The sequence below is a fragment of the Lissotriton helveticus genome, chromosome 3_1, assembly GCF_964261635.1.
Source record: "Lissotriton helveticus chromosome 3_1, aLisHel1.1, whole genome shotgun sequence".
NCBI lineage: Eukaryota > Metazoa > Chordata > Amphibia > Caudata > Salamandridae > Lissotriton > Lissotriton helveticus.
In genome coordinates, this window is record NC_136061.1 from 1,289,068,269 (window position 1) to 1,289,088,730 (window position 20,462).

Genomic DNA, 20,462 nt, shown 5'->3' on the forward strand with positions numbered 1-20,462 from the left:
GACATGTGAATAATACTGTCCCTAAGAAAACTTTCCATTTCATGTGATTTCAGCTGCACACCATTGTCAGAGATCAATACCTCTGGGCATCTTTCCCCTGCAAGGATTTCCTTGAAGAAATCACTGACAGCATTAGTAGTGGCATGGGGTACCAATTTTACCTCAGGCCACTTTGAATACTAATCTATCAAAACTAATGCAAAATGAGCACGGTAAAGAATATTATGGCGCTGAAATATCAACCCTACTATCCTACTATTTTCCAGAAAGACACTGTTGAAGGTACGGGTTGAAGAGGAGCAGGTGAAATTTTCAACATCTTCTCACTGTTGGCACATATTTTATATTCTCTCACCACCATGTAAGCCATCTTGTCAATACCTGGCCACCAGAAATGTATGTGAATCAGTCTTTTTATTGATGACATACCTGGGTGCCCTTCATGTGCCAACAACAGAATCTTGTGTTGCATATCTTTCGGCGGAACACACGTATCACCCTTGAAGAACAATTTACCTTTTACCTCCAACTGCTCAGCCACTTCACATAATGGCACAGCCTCTGCTGGCAGAAAATTATTTCCAGGCCATCCTCCTACCACATATTTTCTCATGATTTGCAATAGCTCAGCACCTTTCTCAGTTTTTCACCACTTCTCTACTTTAATGACTGAACTTATTCAACTCAAACTTGGATACACTGGCCACCACATTAATCCCAACATTTTCAACATCACTCTTGCATTCCTCACAAGGTAGCCAAAGCAAGCAATCAGCCATGATATTGTTTTTACCAGGTACATGTTCCACCTTGAAGCAGTACTCCTTCAACCTCGACATAAGTTGTGGAATACATGCAGTGGCATTCCAACCTCTCCCTGGGTAAAGTATACCAACAAGACAAAATACAAATCAGTACAAAAAGGGTGCCCCAAATGTAGTTGTGCATATGTTCAATTCCCAGGACAAGCGCTAACAACTCTTTCTCTAATACTGGGTGTCACTTCACAGTATCATTGAGCGTGCGGTAGGCAGAAGCCAAGTTCTATACATCTTTAACACTTTTTTCAGATAATACTCTGCCAATTCCATACATACTGGCATCTACTGTGATGAAACTTTTTTTCAGCTCAAAAGCAGTTTGTTGAGCGTCAGTCCACACAAAATCAAAATTTTTGTGTGTAAGTCCTCTGAGGGGGTACATCTTCGTACCAAATTTCTTTATAAACTGCCTATAATATTCACACAGTCATGTAAACCAAAGACATTTCTTCCTGTTGTCTGGAGCATGAGCTTTAAGAATGATATCTACCAAATTTCTCTTGGGTATCACCCCTTCTCCGGACAGAGTATGTCCCAAATACTCCACCGATTTACAAAGAAATTGCACTGGTTTTCTTTTAATGTCAATCCATTTTCTTTTTTAACAACACACACTTTTTTATGTGTTCCAAGCGTTCCTTTATATTCTTAAAATAAATAACATCATCGTCCTGGAAGCACTTCACAAAGCCTTCCATATCTTTTAATAAGTGAACCATTCCTCTCTGAAAACACTGATGCTGCAGAGGCTTACCAAAAAGGAATACTGTTGAATTATAATGACCCCTGCAGCATGAGGAATACCGTGAGATGACGGGACTCCTCCGTTAAATCAATCTGGTGGTATGCTGGCCTAAGATCTGAGGTAGAGAAAATATTTGCTCCTTCTAACATGCACACTATTTCATTTATATTAGGTAACGGGTGACAATCTACCACAATATTGGCAGTGAACACTCTAAGATTCACACAAAATCTCAGATAGTTGTCAGCCTTACAGGCGAAAACTATTGGTGACACCCATTCAGATGTTTCCACCTTTTCAATGACACCCTCATTCACCATTCCCAACATCATTCCATTTAACTCTTCTCTGACTTTGATGGGAACATTTCTAAGTTTCTATGTGACAGGTTTGCCATCCTTTTTTACCTTGATTTTGTACAAGTAGACTTCCAATTTTCCCAGTTTCTCAGTGAAAACTTCCAGAAAATGTGAAACCACCCAACTTTTCTCACAGCCATTGCCAACAGTCAAAACCAACACTCTGCTTCTAGGATTCAACATTAGACCCGGTTTCAATTGGCCTCACCATTCTAAGACATTCACTCCCTTGACTGCAACATATAGCTTAATCTGAGCACATCTGCTCTTGGAAGTAATCCCCACTTCAATATATCCCACAATATTAATGGAGGTACTATTGAAACTGTCTGCTACAATATCAGACTCTATCAATTCATCTAATTGCCACACATCCATAAATGTCTCCAGGAAGTACTCTTGGGTGATAATATTCCATGGTGACCCCAAATCCACCATGAGTTCAAGTTTCTTACCTTGTATTTCCACATTTCCACATTAGATTTGGGAGAATTTGTCACTTGACAAACATCAACAACGCTCTCCACTTCCTTTAAAGACGAGCCCACTCCTTTCACGGTCTCACTGTTCACACCCCACAAACACTCACATTCACATTTTTCACTTTTACAATATTATCCTTCATTTACATATGAGATTTTGGTCTTCAAATTAGGGAAATCTTTCTTTAAATCCTTACACACATGTGAAATGTCCTACGTATTCACACTTTTTACATCCCTCCCCTCAGGACACTAGGTAAAGGAAGCCAATTGTCTGGTACTACCACATCCAAAACATGTAGATCTATCATACCTTCTTCCATACTAGGAGGATTGCTGTTACTTAGCGCCCACACACTTTCATTCTCACTGCTGTTCATTTTATTAGCATCATGAATAGACATCATCCATTTCTCAGATTGCTCCAAAGCCTTAGCAGTGGTTATGACATCTTGTATTCTAGAGTCCGCCATCACCCAGAGCAGCTCTTGAATTTTCCTATTTTTGACATGAACAATAGTCTGATCTCTAATCATTTCATCCAACATCACCCCAAAAATACAATACATCGAAAAAAGACAACTTTAAGCACTATGAAGCTCAAAGGTTTCCTTATTTTTCTGGAACCTTGTATAACATTTGAATCAGCTCAAACATACTCTAGAATTTGGCTTGAATTCATTCTCAATCCTTATTACTGCCCCTAGCAAAACATCAGTATCTCCTTATCCTTCCTGGGGCATAGATTGTTGTACCATCCTGAACACTAATTGTCCTTCTGATCCTAAGAAGTGCAACATTATGTTTTTCTTCCGTTCCAGTTGCATAATATCGCCATCAATAGCTTTCATGTAAATTATGAATTCCTGCTTCCACCACATCCAATGAATATGTGGATCCCCTTTTTGTTGTAAAAACTTAACTGCTGCTTCAAATTGCATGTTGCCCAAAAAGAAAAGTGCAGAAGCGAAAGAAAAAAACAAAATGGATAAAATGCTGTCTACCTTAACAGAATCACGGTCCTGAAAATTCATATTTGGAACTTCACCACAATATTATTCCCAAAATCACAGTACAAAAGTGTGTAAACGCCATAATGCCTGGTTTCCTTGAAAGACAATACAAGAAAGATTCAAAATGGTGCCACCACGTATTGTGAACTGCGTGGTGTCGTGGACGTCGAGTGTAGTGTGATGATGTAATCCCGGCAGGTCACAGCATCTGATTACGTGAAGTAGGCGATTCTACAAATGTAGGGCACCCGGAGCCAATGCATGACACAGAAGAATGCGGTGAATGAATGCACCATTAATTCAAATGATGCACGTAACAGTACTAAGTAGTAGAAGATATGGAAAATAAATATCTCACTACTGGGAAGTATTCAAAGTTCATTAATATCCTCAATAGTCATTTCCAAATAAGGTCGTAGTATTTTCACAGAAATCCATTCACCAGATGTAGATAGTGATGACATCCAAGAGTACTTCTGTAGGTTCCAATGGAGAACACCGCACTTGTGATGTAAAGAGTGCCTCTCCAAATCGTTGCCAATTGTTAGGGTCAATGTTGAACAGCAGAAAGAAAAGAAATCCAGATTGGTCAGGATAAAGATTTATTCACTTCAGCGCAGTACCACCTCCACCAAACACTGAACCAACTACAGAACACAGCTCACTTAAGCACCAAGTTCCAGAATTCATCATGTAAGCATCATTGTGCACAATTCAAAACCATAACATAAAATAATACATACACACAACACAAAAACACACAATATAACACTTGGGAGGCCAAACCGCAGGGACACCGGGAGGGTGAGGGGAAACCATAAATTAAGGGAAAGAGGGTGCTCATGTCACAAGCAAAGCACTTGTAGCCCAAGTACTACTATGCCGGCTGAAGGACAGCTCACAGGGTAGCAAGTTAAGCCAAAACACAGCAAGTAGTTTGAAGTTATTGGATAAAGTCACGCTGATAAGAAATCTTTTTATTAAAAGCAAGACAAAATCGTCTGTCAGGAAATATAACGGTTGAAAACGTATGTAAATCTTAGCCAAGAAATATCCAACAGAAAAACGGTGAACTTTGCAGAGGAAGTACAGTATATTTAGAGAAGTAATTTTATATTGGGACTAGATCCGTGCAACATTTTTATTTTTCTCTGAAATTTTTTAAATGTTAGGAATTTTGCATTAAGTGAAAATCCACGAATTTCATCACCATGAACTTTCACAGACTGCTGTTGTTCAGGAGATTGGACCAAGTAGAAAATGTCTTGTGGAAGAAGAAACTTGTCTTGCAGGAGGAAATTTCTCATCAAATCGGTCCACTTCACTGTGTCTTGCGTGACTTTAGAGCAAGAGTATGCCCTCGTGCTCAATTTTGCACAGAGATATGTCAACTATGTGATTCGCGAAATGTCTAAATATTTTAAGTAATTTTCACGAAATTTCAAGTTTGTATAATGTAATTTTGTAATTTTGTATTTAACAGGTTGTTTCTAGCATAAACGTTTGACTGTTGTACTCAATTCAGATTATTCAATATAACATTCAACAACAAGAAGTGCTGTACTGCTGTTTTTAGTAAGCCATGATAACGCTAAGATTACTGCAAGCAGTGGATACACTAAACAGGAACAGACTCATGCTCTTCTCATATACAATGCACTTTACAATGCCTTTACTGCACAAGCCACGTTGATTGACATGATAGTCTTAATAATGTGTTTATGTGTCATACCGGGAATTTCATAAGGAAACTAGGGCACCTTCTTGTCATACACTCATGTTTATTTCTGAACTCTTAAAATTGGAAGAACTATTACCCGACACAATTGACACTTAATGTACCACCCTCTAGTGGATAAAAGGCAGGATAGACCACGTTGACATATGTGGAATAACAAAATGCTTCCAATGCCTCTTCGTCGAACAGCTCAGCCATCTTCCCCTTATAAATTATTTGAATATATCAGTGCAAATGGCCTATGGATCTGCCATATCCGTGAATCAACCTTGATTAAAATCAAGACACACCGTAAAGCACAGCTACTGAATAATTTGGGAAAACAGGTTCAAGAATGGACATAAAATAAGCCATAAAATGTGTACCATCAAAATGCCTGTGCAGTAGAGGCTAAAATATTTTTTCCTGCAATGCCCTTGTCTAATTTCTAATTTCTAACCGAATGTTAACGGTGTTTGATCATAATTTAGGTGTAGTTAATTTAGGGTCTGTTAAAAAGACTGATAAGATAGAATTCCCCTGACAGCCCTTCTAGAAGGGTGGCATAGAATAATTCACGTTTAGCTTCACCCAAACAGATGTCTGTGTACAAAGTATCTGAGTCTAAATAGTTCAAAATAGAAAATGAACGCATTTGTAAGAAAAGAATAAAAAGACTGGAACAAGATAAGACAGATTTAGAATAAAACTTTAATGTGATTTAAATATTTGAACAACTTGTCCCTTAATAATAATACCTAGTTGCTTCTTATGATGTGCCACACATTTGTTTGTAGAGTTGTAAAACAGCAAGACAAAAATGGGGCTGTAAAAGAGAGAAGGGAATACCATGACTAGTGCAGCCCACCACAGCATAAGTTGCAAGCCTTTTAGAATTATAGACCTAGAACCCATAGAAATCAAGCATTGTCAAAGCCAATGAGTCTGGTGTTGGCCACCATCCCTCTGGAAATTCTTGTTTTGTGTTATCGTGATTTTTGGAGAACATAATTGATTGGGAATATGCCAGGTCCTCATTAATATTAAAAACAAAAATTTGGAGCAGGCAAAAAAGTTTTATTTGGTTTAAAAAAAACACACATTAACATAATACTCCCTGGCACTGACGGGAACTAGTTTGTAGATGTGTTCCTCGTGAAAGGTCTGCATTTAGGAACTTGTAGTGAAGTCCGTAAATGGCTGAAGTGGGCTGATACATTGCCCACTAGTGCATGCTGGAGTGGGTGGACGAAAATTGTGAATGACACTAACTGCAATCTAATGAATGAAGTCTGGATGAAAACCCTGTAAGTAAATATATTGTACAAATAATTTTTAGTAAACTCAAAAGGTCTTGGTTAACACAGACCTAAAAAAGTTCATCAGTCTGGTTTGCTGCTCCTGAAATCCATTTTATCTTTCAGCATCTGTAAGGGTATTTGGTAATTGTAACTGTATTTATTTTAATTGTATTGCATTTTTGGCTTCTTTTAAGTTAGACTTTGCTAGCCCAGTGCCCGTTCTGTTTTCCTGCCATTTTCTTCTCCTGCCCGCAACTCTTCCATCTCCCTGCCAGCCCCTCCCACCTCCCAGGACTACTTATGGAGGCTGCTGCGCAGCCATGCCACTGGCGCACGATGGGCATCCTAAAGGCCAGCACGTTGGCACCCATCCGCCCCAGTATCATACCAAGTGCCAGGAACTCTGTCCCCTCACCCTCCCACAAATACTCCCCAGCAGATCTCTGTGCCCTGGACCCGGGCGCAACAACAACTGCTGCCTCGCATCATCACACACCACAGCCAGAACATTCACCTTCATTCACTGCCGGTACTCCTCCACCTAGGCCCAACCACCACCGTAGCTACCAACGCCTCTCTAGCCCCGCTGATCAAATCCTCCCTGGAAAGACTTAGCTGCCTCATGAGCAATGCCAGATCACTCTGCAGACAAACAACTGAAGCCTGGGCACCTTCTGCACCCTCGCCCCCGACATAACCTTCATCACAGAGTTCTGGCTCACCCCCACATCTGCACCTGACATTTTGCCACAGCTACACCCGCCGGCTAAAAGATGACACACCACAAACGCACCAACGGACCCAGAGGCGGCATCGCCATCGTACACAAAGAATCGAACGCCTGCACCATCACTGATTGCAAAACCATGCAAATCATGTACTGACTTAGCACTCATGAGTGACAGTAGAAAACAATCATCCAAAGAAAGCCTATTTTCTGTATTTTTCTACATTTAAAAATAAGTACTTGGAGAATTGCACAGGGCTGAAATAGTCACGTGTTATTTTTAAGGGTGGATGGAGAACCCAGCTTCGCCAGCAAAGTGTGCGGAGATTTGCCCACTCCGCACTCCACTGAGAACGCAGAGTATAGGGCAAAACTCCGACTGAGGAGCGGAGTTAGCCAGCCCCCCCTTCCTGCTAAATAGGATCCCCGCCTCCACCAAACCTAAGAAAAAATATTTAATGATTAATTAAAAAAGAAATAAACACACATACCTGTACTGCAACGTCCCCGGGCTGACCTCCTTCTCCTTGCTGTCTCTGACCTGCATCTTGCGAGAACTGCACATGCGTGCACTCGCAAGATGCAGGAGAGAGACGTCGAGGAGGAGGAGGGCAGCCCGCGGACTCTGCAGTACAGGTAAGTGCGTTTAGTTCTTTTTTAATTAATCATTTAATATTTTTTAGTGGGGGGTGGTGGCGGAGCGTAGTTCCACTGAGTTTTTTTCCCACTCCTTTGCCCACAGTGTAGTGTTACTATTCCAGCTCTGCCCAGGGTTAGTCATTTTGCCTGAGGATTCAAAAAGAAACACGTTATGCCAGCCTTTCAGAGACACTGGTGGAATATCTGCCTTATTGCCCATGCGTTACTGACTGTTCAGCATTTAAATGATGTATCTGTCACTGACACATCCTTAAACGCTCTTCAGACAGGAACTAAAATGAGGCTGAATATATAACCAACTCTGTCCCAGACCTATAGCTCTTTAGGGAAGTGCCCAAAATTCTGCAGCCGGTGTCTCTATCCAACTCACATTCACTCATGTGTCCGGTGTGTATCATGCATAGTTGTCGGGTAGAAAGCCTTTGAGATGTGGGGGAGCACATCAAAGCAGGGAAACCCAAAAGGTGCTGAAATGAAAATATTTTTGGGGGCTCAGCACAAATCTAATACCCTGTGCACTGGCTTCCACTGTGGTTATGAGAGTCTGAGGGCGTGCAATGCTTGGCTTGACAGCGTAACATGAATCTGGTCCTCCCATGCAGTTCAACAACAATTAAGTGGCCAGCAGACTCTCTGGAGAGAAGAGAGATCCCAGTGGAAAGATGCCTCTGGTTAATCTTCAATTTTCTTTTAAAAGCTGGGAGAAGGAGTCAACCGGGATGAAAAACCAGGTTTCTCGTGATATTGTTAGTCTAACTGGCCTATCGGTACTTTCCTCCCTACATAGACATACATTTAATTGACACGTTTGGTAGCACAACACAAGTAGTCCTCTCAAGTTCTCTATTTCCATGTGTAAGTAGCTCATCAAGTCCGAGCTTATTATGAGCATTGGAATTGAAATTGAAATTGGGTTTTGTAAAGCGCGTTGCTACCCGGAGGCCTCGTAGCGCTGTGGATAGGTGGGGCCGGATAAAACCGTCAAGCTATTGGCGGAAGAGGAAAGTTTTCAGACTCTTGCGGAATTTTTGAAGATCGGGTTCACTGCGCAGTATGAGCGGCAGGGAATTCCAAGCAGCGGCCGCGTTCCATGAAAAAGAACGGCCACCCCACCTAGCACATTTAATTTTCTTAGTTGAGGCCAGATAAGTTGTGCTGGAGTGCAGTGATCTCCGTGGGTGTTAAGGAGTGACTAGGGAGCTGATCATTGCGGGGGCTTTTTTCCACAAGGCTTTGTGCGTTATGCACATCGCCTTGAATCGTATCCTGGCCTGAATAGGCAGCCAGTGTAATTCCTTCAAGGCGGTGGCGCCCGAGTGTCTTCGGGTTAGTCCGAGTAGAAGACGTGCTGCCACATTCTGGGTTACTTGAAGTTTTTTTATCGTGCTAACAGGTGCACCTAAGTAGAGGGCGTTCCCGTAGTCAAGACGGGACAGGATAATGGACTGGACCATTATCCTTCGGGCTTGACAAGGGAGGAGGGGGAGAACTTTCCTCAACATTCTCATTAGCCCGAAGCAAGTGGCGGAGAGTTTGGTGGCTTGCTGATTGAAGCTCAGGGTGTCATCCAGCCATACACCCAAGCTTTTAATCTGTTCTTTTGGCTCGGGCCGAAAATGTTGGGTCTTGGTACATCTGTTTTTCCCAGGAACATTAGCTCCGTTTTGTCCCCGTTCAACTTCAGGTGGGACAAGGCCATCCATTTTGTTACTGCTTCTAAACATCTAACCAGGTTGTGGGGAGTGTCTCCTGGCTGGTTCATGGCCACCACTAGTTGGGTGTCATCAGCGTAGGTTACGATTCCAAGTCCATAAGGATGCACGATCTTTGCTAGAGGCTCCATATATACGTTAAAAAGTGTGGGGCTCAGGGAGGAGCCCTGGGGCACTCCCTGATTGAGGGGCCAGATTTTAGAGTGCGTGGCTCCCTCCGCCACCTGATACTTCCGATCCTTTAAGAAGGACCGTAGCCACGTAATGGCTTGTCCTGCCACTCCAAGCTGTTTTAGGCGGGAGATTAGAATGCTATGGTTCACGGTATCAAAGGCGGCACTCAGGTCTAACAGCATAATTGCTGTGGTGCCGTCTTGATCCATGTGCTTCCGGGCTAGCTCTGTTACTGTCAGCAGGGCGGCCTCTGTCCCCAGTTTTGGGCGGAAACCTGCTTGAGAGTCATGGAGTAGATGGTTGGTCTCCAAGTATTGCATCAGGATGGAATTTATGTGTCTCTCAAGCAGCTTACTTATCCAGGGGAGGAGGGAGATAGGCCGATAGTTGGCCATGTTTGCAGGGTCAAGGTTAGGTTTCTTCAGGAGGGCCCTAACTTGAGCACACTTCCAGGCGTTCGGGATGTTTCCTGTGGTGATCGAAGTGTTCATAATATTTAGAATGGTTGGTCTGATAGAGTCTGCCACTTTCAGCAGATGGCGAGGGGTAGCAGGGTCGGTAGGGGATCCCGATGTTACTTAGGCATCAGTGCCTTAAGGGATTCTTCATTCAGCAGGGGAAATTCCACTAGCTGGCAGGAGGAATCTACATGGATATTGACTGTCTCCAAAAAGTCCTGTTCGTTGGAATTAAATGAGAGGGAGATAGACTGAATTTTTTGGAAAAAATACTCTGCCTGCCTATCACAGCGGCTTTGAGATTCGCTGGGGTCGGGCAGGATAGACGGGGTACTAATCAGGGATTTAGCAATCCGAAATATTTCCCTCGGGGCGTTAGCTGCGGTCCTGATTTTTTCCTCAAAAAACGCAGATTGTGCCAATGCAATTTCGGTCTTATATTTCTTGATGGATTCCCGGTGGAGGTTCTTGTCTTGCATCCTAAGTGTGCGTCTCCACAACCTCTCTAGCTTTCTACAATTTTGCTTTAACTCTTTCAGTTTGGGGGTGTACCAAGGTGCCTCTCTGGACTTGTTTTTTTTCTTAAGAGGTTTCAGGGGAGCCACCGCATCCAAAGCGGACTGTACCCATTCATTGAAGTGATTGTTGAGAGTGTCAGGGTCGGCTCCTGTTGACGGCGGGGTTGCTGAGAGGGAGATAGCCCATTGGTCGGCTGAGACCTTTGCCCAATTCCTCCCTCTTAAGATAGCACGGGAGGGAACCGTAGGGGGGTTTAGAGTCTCCCAGACTAGAGGGACCAGGAAATGGTCTGTCCATGGGAGGGGGATTGGGGCGCCAGCCTCAAGCCTATGATCATTGCTTAGCACTGCGTCTAGCAAATGGCCTTTTTTGTGCGTGGGTTCGAAGCCCTTCTGGGTGAATTGAAGGGCGGCTAGATTATTTTAAAAGGTCTTTGCCAGGGGGTCCGCAGGATTATCCAGATGTATATTTATATCTCCTAACACCGTAAACTGTGACAATGATATGGCTAGCTCGGCAACATGGGCGGGCAGGGATTCCATAAATTCTCCTACTAGGCCCAGGGGGCGATAGAGTAGTAACCCTGAAAAGGTCGAGGTGGCAGATAAATCTAAGGCGAAGCTCATGCTTTCACAGTCCGGAATTTCAGCGGGACGGGCTCTACATTGATAGCAGTTCCTGAATATGATCCCTATTCCTCCTCCTCTTCCCCCATTCCTATCGACCCTCTGCAGTCCATAGCCACGCTGCAGTATGAAGCTAATGTTCAGATCCACCTCCTCCTTTAGCCAGGTTTCCGTAAGGAATATAGCATCCGGATCAAGGTTATCTAGGAGGAGTGACATTTCTACTGCATGCTTAGTCAAGGATCTGCAATTTAGGAGGAACATTTTGAAGGGAGGTCGGAGGTTTCCCTTTGGTCCTAGCGGAGGACTAGCATCGAAGTGACAGTTGGGACATTTCCTATTAGCATTAATCCGGCACATGGAATGAAGGCAAGCGGCCTTAGTTAGGGGCTTTAGTTTCTGGAGGGACCTGGAGTCATACGTGATACGGGCAGATTGTAACTCAGGGATCAGGGCAGAGGTTCTGGTCCCTGGTCGTGGCTGGGCACGGACAGGCGCAGACGGGTTTGCCTTTGGTGCGCCTTCGGTGCGCCGCCGGCGCGCCCGCTGCGCGCGTCCGCTGCACGTGCGCTTGGCTTGCCGTTTTTGTAGGGTGGGGTGCTCCAGGACTAGAGAGCTACCCTCCCGGAAGTGGTACAGACAGAGCCGGCAGAAGCCGCGACGGAACGGGGCTCGGGAGAGTCTAAGGCAGAGGCAATGCCTAGTGCAAAAGAGCAAACAGGTAAAACAATTATTTTTTTTAAAATTGCAAATCATTTTTAAAATTAGTGCAGAGTGCAAGCAATCGGGTAGAATCTCAGGCAGAGACCCACCGCATCCACCGCGTGTGCTCCCGCCTTGCCGCTTTTGTAGGGTGGGGTGCTCCAGGACTAGAGCACTACCCTCCCGGAGGTGGTACAGGCGGAGCCGGCGGAAGTGGAACTTTCCTCCCTTCTAGCCCTCTGCAACAAACGGCAGAAGCCGCAACGGAACAGGGCTTGGGAGAGTCTAAGGCAGAGGCAATGCCTAGTGCAAAAGAGCAAACAGGTAAACAATTATTTTTTTAAATATTGCAAATCATTTTTAAAATTACTGCAGAGTGCAAGCAATCGGGTAGAATCTCAGGCAGAGACCCACCGCATCCACCGCGCGTGCTCCCGCCTTGCCACTTTTGTAGGGCGGGGTGCTCCAGGACTAGAGCGCTACCCTCCCGGAAGTGGTACAGGCGGAGTCGGCGGAAGTGGAACTTTCCTCCCTTCTAGCCCTCCGCAACAAACGGCAGAAGCCACGACGGAACGGGGCTCGGGAGAGTCTAAGGCAGAGGCAATGCCTAGTGCAAAAGAGCAAACAGGTAAAACAATTATTTTTTTTAAAATTGCAAATCATTTTTAAAATAAGTGCAGAGTGCAAGCAATCGGGTAGAGTCTCAGGCAGAGACCCACCGCATCCACCTGTGGGATATGTTGACCCTTTCATCCCTTTTTAAAATCAAGACTTCAAGTCCAAGATTGCAAATATAGACCTGGAGTGGTTGACCTCTCCATGCCAGGGTGCTGTACACATCACATGTATATTATAAACAGTGCTTCACTCCAGCCGGTGGTTTCCGGTGCTCTGCACTTACAGTTAATTGCCCTCAACGGCACTTAATTGCCAGAACCTGCACTTATGACAGCTGCCACATGGTAGTGCTGTATGTGTCATTTTAAGATGAGCAGAAAAACAACTGTTTGTTCATTCAAAATACATTAAAAACAACTAATACAAACCACCCAAGCCATTCTTAAAGCTTTGGGGTCCTCGATCAGTCTGAATTGTCACACTTGTAGCAGTGTGATAGTTAGTAGTTGTGTAAGTACAGTGGCAATGTGTGGTGCAAACTGCGGTGGCCTCCTGACGAGGGCCCCAGCACTTCTTTTTGAACTAATTAAGCACTGCTTATAATTATATATCCTATTATCAGGATGCAGCACTCGTTACCCCAATTGAGGTGAATGTAGGTCACTGCCACAATGATCTGGAGGTTAATTTAAACACGGATGCTCCATGTCATCACACAGGAAGACGCTGTCTGCGGCTTTTAACATCGGGCTTCAGAGCCCAACAAAGATGACAGGGTCTCACTGGGAGCTCTATACTAAGACTGGTGGCACCAAAGTCGGCGGAAATAAAAGAGGCACCCGTGCTACTGCTGGTGAATGAAATGAGGCAGCAGGGAGTCCTTTTTTGTGTTCATAGGTCAGTCCCTGGCTATTACATCACCTCCCCCGTGTAAAAGCCGGCCCTGGAAGGCACAAGTGTAAACCCCTATTTTATTTGCTGAATAACACGACCTATAAGCAGGGCCACTGGAATTATGCTATTGTGCGGCTGCGGCCATTTTTGCATGATTGTAAATTTGATGCATTTGCCACATAATTCATCATCTGCCTCTTAATCTGCAGATTTAAATTTTTAAAAAAAGCATTTTTCTACCTCAAATGGTTCCAAAGTTAGTAAAAACGCAGTGGCACATGTTACTACACAGTGGAAGGTCCTTTGGAAAGGTTGACTGGTCATCTTTCTGTACTTTATTGCTATGGTTGGGTGATAAACTGGTACTATTGAGGTACAACGAATGCCCAGACGGTGTTATCAAGCTTAAAAAGGACAAAATACGGAACTAATACTATCACAAAATGTGACACGTAATGCTGTATAATTTGTCTTTTCTTGCCACATAATTTTCTCAATCGTGCCGCATAATTTGACCCTCCATTGTTGTATAACTCCAGTTGCCCTGCATATGCTGCATTACCTGCTGACTTTAAGGGGGAAAAAAATCTCGCTCAAATGGTCCAGAGGTTACTAAAAATGCAGAAACGTGTTGCAGCGCAGTGAAAGGTCCTTAACAAAGGTTGACTGGTAACCTTTCTGTTGCTTATTGCTATGTTTGTGTGTTAAACTGATACTAATGGTACGACAGGCAAGAGGGAGGAGCAGCAGGCCACCCGTTTTCAGGAGGCGGGAGGAGGTATTCCACATGACCAGCATTTTACTGGTACCATCGGTAGTAGCATGCCATAAAATCCATTTTGACTCAGAGCCAGAAGATCAGGGCCGGACTGGGAACCAAAACCGGCCCTGGCAAAGTGCTCGGCTGGCCCCTCTCCCTACTCGGGGGGTTGGAGGTGCCGCCGAGCACTTTGCTAGGGCCGGTTTTCGGCCGATGTTGCAGAGCCGATTTTGCAGCGATGCTTCAAAAACGGCCCTGTAACAAAATCGGCCCACAGGGGCTCAAAACCGGCCCCAACCCTTGCGGCGCATCGGAGGATTGCCCGGTGCCCGCTATGGCCAGTCCGGGCCTGCAGAAGATGTTCATCTGCGTGACCTCTCCTAAACCTGCCCCTGGTATGAGCACAGTCTTCCATTGGAGGCTTAGACCTCACAGACTAGTCTACAGGCGGGGCTGTGAAGAGCAGCACCATGGGGGAGCGAGGGAAGCACTTCGCCCTCTGTGACTGAATGCAAAGAGGGAGTTCAGGTTGAGGCCTCACTCCCCAAGGAGCACTGCCAGTCAGTGCTTAATTTGTAATTAATTAAGTGCCAGGGGCCGCATCAGGAGACCCCTGAAGCGTTACATCACCCATTGCCCCTGCCAGCTCTGCCAAGGCCAGTACCAGACCTGCTACTAACCATCACACTCCAACAAATGTGACAATTCAGACTAATCCAGGCTCCCAAAGCTATACGATTAGCATGGGGGCCGGTAATAGTAATTTCTTACATATGGTGAATCAGAAAACAACCGTTGTTGTAGTCACTCTATATTAGACAAACAGCCCACCATACGACAGACTGTCATAAGTGCTGGTGCTGCCAATTAAGTGCCGGTGCCGAGCACCAGAAACCACAGGCTCAAATTAAGCAGTACTGCTAGGCAAGTTACACATATGTTGTAAGCTCTTTTTCCGCAGCTCCGAATATTGTTTGAAATTCAAAAAATGCTAGTTTGACACATTTTCATGCGAGATAGGCTGATACATTTTGTATTTCGCAGTATATCACCCATCTCCAAACCAGTGTTTAATTTGTAAAAGAGTAAGTAGAGGGACTCAACCTTTTGCTTAGAAGCACGCGGCCGGCGGTAATGAATGTCAGAGTGCAGAATACTAAGTCTGCATAGTCTTAAACAGTAGCAGCCCATGGTGGGAGTGCTGCCAGGTGCTTATGTGGGGCGGGGTTGCGGCAGGGTGGGGGGTAGTAAACTACAGATTACGGCCGAATGTGGTTGCGCACGCTGCATCGCATTTGGCGATGCAGCGCGCACAACAAAATTCATTTTATTTATTTATATGTTTACTTATCTCTATTCGGCTGTAATTCGTAGTTTACTACCCCCACCCTGCCTCTGCCCCGCCCCACGTCAGCCCCCGGCAGCACTCCCACCACGGGCCACTCCTGGTCTTGAATCCACCTTATACCGCTTTCAACCACCTCCAATTACTCCCTGCACCTTTATCTCACTCTTTTGGGTTCTTTTGTAACACTGCTTTCTTTCTTTGCCAATGTTTATCTTTTATCTTCCTCCTTCTTTTCCCTGTTTGTGTTTTTCTCTCTCTTTTGCTGGGTCAATTTCTGATGGAGAAAAATAAGTATTGGTCCTCAAAAATGATAGTGGCAAACACAAACTCAAATTAAACTTTGTCAAAAACTCAGCATAACTCTTATGTGACCCATTAAATTTCTAGTTTCATAACTGTGAAATCTGTTCATTGACACTGCCATATTGTTATTAAGTTGTGTCAGTGATAAGCACGGCATTTGTAGTTTATTTTCAGGGTTGCCTACTCTCAATTCCACCTTGTGCCTCTTTTTCCACTATGTTACACTTCCTGTCTACTCTTGAATGTTTCTTTCCATCCCTGCCTTCTCCCTTATTCACTATTTTTCCATCTTTCCCTTGCTCCATTCTCTCTTTTCTGCCTTTCTCTTGCTCTTGGTCAGTCTGATGATGAAAAGAAGTCCTGCTGATCTGAAGGATGTCCACTACAAGCAGCCACCAGCATAAGTAAAGCCAGGGCACAAGTCCTAAAAAGAGAGGTGGGGAGACTAACCTAGTTAGTAAGCAAGTGGCATTACATCATGTGACATCACGGCGCGTGACATCGCGGCACGTGAAGCGTGTGCAATAACAGCTTGTAACATCACAGGAAGTGGCATCACAAGAAGTAACATCAGATCTTAAGCCCTAACATATATGTTTAGCAAGTGTGTCATGGGTACATTTCAGCACATTACGAGTATACTTGCAAACCATCCTGATTTAGGCAGAAGATTCACACTTTTGTACGTGACACATAAAACAATGTTGCCTTTTGTCAGCGTAAAGCTTTGCCTAGCCATAGAGCTTTGAAAGAAAAAATAGTGCTATTTAAATTATTACAACGCCTCCTCAGGGGTAGTAAGCGCTTTATAAATACTATTGATTTTGTGCAAATACTGGGAAAGATCAACACATCTGAAGTTCTTACAGTGCATGCATATCTCCTGAACAGAGTCTGAACAAAGTGAAAAGCTGCCTCTCTTAAGTATGTGTGAAGTGCTAACAAGATGTGAGCCTTTGTTTCCCCTCTGCTGCATTTGCTTCTAGTTGTGAGGCTCCAGACTGCTGCTGGCCAGCAGACTTGAACAAAAGGAGGCCTGATGACCCCTCAGATTCGGCCTTTGTTATGGGCCCTGCAGTAGTCAGAAATAAGAGAGCCCCATCCCCTCCATGCCTGCACGTTGTTGCGGATCTATAGCAGATAACAACGTGCAGGCACTGCTGAAAGTGTCCCGGTGTTTGGAAATTACACTGGGACAAATTCAGCATCTTTTTTAGTGGGGCACAACTTCTTTGCAAGGTGGACGGCGTCCACCCTGTGAAAAAAGTGGGTGGACACCGTCCACCCGCGTGTACACCCGACTTGTGCCCTGAATAAAGCACTGAAGAGGAGAGTACCACATGGAGAGGCCAGGAAAAGACGATGGAGAAGGAAAATGAAAGAAGGAACAGGATACCATAGTAGGAAACGAGGAAAAAGAAAGGAGCAGAGGCTGTAAGGCTAAGAAAAATGGAGGTGGAGAAAAAGATAAAAGACCAAGGGAAGAAAAGGCTACAATCGAACTGAAAGAAATAAGTTGTGAAAAAAGAAAACAGGATAAGCCATAGGACAATGAGAGAAAGGGTCAAAATGCTCGAAAAAGATCATAATTGGGGAAGTGAAGGGTTGGGTGAGTGGATACCAAGAGTAAACCAAAAACAAGGGAGAAGAACAAAGTGAGAAAAGGGGGTAAAAGACTGAGAGAAAGAAAACAATAAGGGGACAACCATTTTGAGCCAGTGGCGGCTGATCCATTTGGGCATTGGAGTGTCGCCCCACTGCTTTCTCGCAGCACAAGAAGCAAATAAAATGGTATTTAGAATACCATTTTATTTTCTGCTTTTCGCGATGTGAGAAAGCAGACGTGAGCGGTATGCCTGGTTGAGGGCGGGGGGAGGGTATGCTTGGTTGAGGGTAGGTGAAGGAGGAGTGGCTTCCACCACTATGAGTGATCTGACTGCTTGGTCGGCCCCAAGGGCCGACCAAAGCAGTCATGCGCACTCTACATTTTCTCTATGTAGTCGCAGCCTACATAGAAGAAATGGCCTCCCTACTGGTGCCCGGATGGGCGCCGTCCGGGACTCCTCACCAATCACAACTCTGCCATTGCAGAATTGTGATTGGCTTACAGGAGGGGAGGGAGCTGCAACATGCCTATTCCTAAAACTCCTGTTCACAACGTGGGACCCCAGCCCAGAAGCAGGAGCACAAGTGGCGCGGACAGGTACGTTTTTGTTTAATTTTAGCTTTTCCAACATGCACAAAGGTGCCATGCTTAATCACAACATGGTAGGTGTAACTTGTCCCCAGACAGCCTCAAGCTGTGTAAATACACGGAACTCGCGGAGGCAAGTGCAGTTAAGAGTGTTTTCCTGGGCTTTGGCTGTGAAGTATGATTGCTGCCCTATTGCATCCAAGTTTTTGATTTTTAAAAACTTACTAGGCATCATTTCTTTGTGTGTGTTGTGCACATATCAATGCACATTGAGGGAAGAATGGGGCAAGGTGACCACTCTCTCCCCATCGTCCCACTTCAGATTAATCGCCAGATGGAAAGGCAGATGGTGCTGAATGTTGTGTGACCTGTCGCCCAGCGAATCAGACTCTTTTCCTCTCCAGTCCCTGTTTTTGGGTGATCTGCTGGGCATTGAATGCGACACTCATTTGCTTGAACGTCTCACCACATGTTCGGTGACAACAACTGTCCGTGGTCAGTCTCTTTGTGCTCTGCCTTGCCACCCCCATTTACCTGGGGAGTGGTGCCCTTTTGTCGGGAGAAGTCTGCCTTTTGTTGGTTATTTTCACCCCATGTGCTGTGTGGGTGTTATCGCTTTGCCTATAGAATATAGACAGGATCGGTGCAAGGACATTCGGTGCTCCATACAAAAAAATATTTTACTACTGAAGCGCCCCCTTCCACTTAGTAGGTGATTTCTGAACTTTTCTTGCAATCTGGCACTGTTAATCATGACCCTTCCCATGCACACTTTCCCTCTAACTCACTGTCAAAAGATTTTTGAGGGAGTGCTGCATGCCAGATTGAGCCAAATAATGTTTGAAAGTTGACAGCATATGCGCATTATTGTCTTGACACGCTCTTTCAATATATGCCCCTAGTGAGTCCCTCAAGGTGCACATGTGGAAGACAGTCCTATAACTGGCGAGAAAATGCAATGATGCCTGAAACGTGGGAGGTCGGCGATGAAGGTCTTGTCTCATTCTCTTCGTTGTGTAAACTGTCATTGGTGTCTATCTGATTTCCCCACCCTCGCCTGCCTTCTCCTCTGACTCTACTGTCTCTAGTTCACTCGTCATCCTCCTAAGCCCCCACCTCCCCGTCCCGTTATCTGCACCTCTTATGAGCCCCATTTTCCTATGCACGCCGCCTTCTTTCCACCACACCTTCTCTCTTTCTGCCACATCGCTAGTCTTGTTTGAGATGTGTAGTCCTACTTTCTCTGTCCGAGTTCCACAAGATGCAGGAAAGTGAGGCTACAAGCACCTCTTTATACTGCCTAAGTTCCCTTCTACTTTTAGACCCAAACTGAGTTACAGGCCGCTGGTGGCCCGGGTGCCGTTCTGCGGGGGAGCAAAGGAACAAGAGACTGTTCCCGCTCCCTGTACCCCCTTTTAACAAGCATTAGAAATGCAATAGGTCTCGCATTAGAAAAGTTGGAGCTATTGGTCTTGTAAATGACAAATATTTTATTTATGTGTTGGTTTTTAAAATAGCTAAATTGATAGCTTTGTCATTTACAATGCCAATAGTTATAACTTTCGCGAATGTGACACCTATAGCATTTGTAATGCAACATGTTTTGTATATACGTGACCTAGATGGCAGCTCTGGTCGTTAGGCCAAATCTCTAGAGAGATGTACAAAGTACTGAGGAAGACAAGATAAACTGCACTTCAATAATGATGTCGAAATTAAGTTAGTACCTCTTTGATCGTTTTACTGCAAAATTGTGAAAATTATGAGACTCTAGTTCAGAACAGTTCGAATTCGAGTTCGTGAGCAACAGGGAGGCGACGAAAGGCAGCAACACGGAGAAGTGGTAGGTTGGAGATGAAAGAAGAAATGTGAGCAACTTTCTTTATTAGCTACTGAAAACACGAGCGCCACAAACAAAACATTTAAAGTAAATTTAAAAAAAATCATAAATCAGTGTGAACATATGAATAATAGTTAGAACGACGGGCGGGAGGTGGTCAGTGAAATGAAGGCATGCGTTCTGGCAAGACAGATTGGGAAACTCCATACTTGGGTTTCAAACGTACAAGCACAACAATGTTAATAAATAAAACGCCGAAAGGAGCCTACCTTTTAAACCAGCGTTAACGGTGGGGAGAGGTGTGGGGCGGGGGCAGCAAGACAGAAACATGCTGGGTGGGAGGAGAAAGGGAGCGAGTGAAAGCACGAGTCCAGTGGTGACGGTATGGAGGGGTGTGGGGCGGGGGCAGCAAAGGAAGTGTTTAAAGATGGAGGAGAGGTGGGGACAAGCTCTCGGCATTGCGTGGTGCGTGAGCAACAGGGAGGTGAC